Genomic DNA, 1166 nt, shown 5'->3' with positions numbered 1-1166 from the left:
AGTGTGCGACAAAAGCCTCATCAGCGTCATATGTGTGCGACCCATGTTTACAGTTTGGCTGCTGTGATTGAAATGGATGTTGTTTCACTTGGTTTGTCCTCTAACACCACATTTAGGAGCAGCTCCACTTCTCTGTCGGTCCAAACAAACAACCCTCGTGCCGTTATCATTGAAGTAACAGGAAGGAATTCGTGCCATTCGTTGCAGTTTTTTTTTTTCCAGGATTCTGATTGGCTGACATGGCTTTATGTTTCTCGTTACACTGCCCCCTATAAGTTTTTATTGAATTTCCCTTCTGGGATGAATAAAGTATTTTTCATTTCATTTCATTTAGCATACTGATAGCAGCTCTTAATGACGTGTTTATGCAGGTTTATGTAAACCAAGATTTTTTTTAAAACAATCTGGTGTGAACAATATTGTTTTTGAAACTGTAGATCTGTTTTTGTAAATATACCCAGCTGTGTGTAAATGTGGCCTGAGTAGGTCCCTGAATTGTTGTGTAGTTGTTGGTCAATGTTCAGAGTCATGACTTTATTGTTGCACAGAGGTGCACAGTACAACATCTGTTTCAGTAGAAATTATTTATTTTGGTCAATTTTTTTTGATGAAACATGTCAAACAAAGTGACTTTGATTAATTATCATCACTTTAAACTTAGATTCAGTTAATTTTCCTGCCAGAACAGTACATCACGCACATGATTAGTTTCTGTTTTTACAGGTTGCGGCTTTGATAAACAGGCTAATTTTGGCAATTTTTAAAAGACAACATGGCTTTCACACCACTCAGTGCTTTTTGTGGTTTAGCTAATTAAAACACAGATCAAAACATCAACAAGATTAGTATTTATTCCAACTGATGTCTGTAGTTTTTAAATAGTGCTGCTGCAGACTTCTCCAGAGATTAGTTTTCTGTTTGGCTTTACTAAAGAGGATAAACACACTGGAAGTGGCTTTTCTACGAGCACAACACTTGACTTCAACACTGGCCACAAAGAGGCAGCTTTAGCTCTTTTTTGAACTACGGTCAAAGACAGTCGATTGGTATTCTTCCAGCTTTGTCCTGTATTTAAATTTTAATAGAGTGTAAAGTAAAGAAGTAGATTTTCATTAATATCTGAGCAGATTCAAAAAGCAGCAGAGACGCCAGCTTCTACTAAATGA

The sequence above is a fragment of the Stegastes partitus genome, unplaced genomic scaffold, assembly GCF_000690725.1.
Source record: "Stegastes partitus isolate 25-593 unplaced genomic scaffold, Stegastes_partitus-1.0.2 Scaffold1329, whole genome shotgun sequence".
NCBI classification, from domain to species: domain Eukaryota; kingdom Metazoa; phylum Chordata; class Actinopteri; family Pomacentridae; genus Stegastes; species Stegastes partitus.
The sequence above is the reverse complement of the archived record's forward strand: the minus strand, read 5'-3'. Positions refer to the sequence as shown.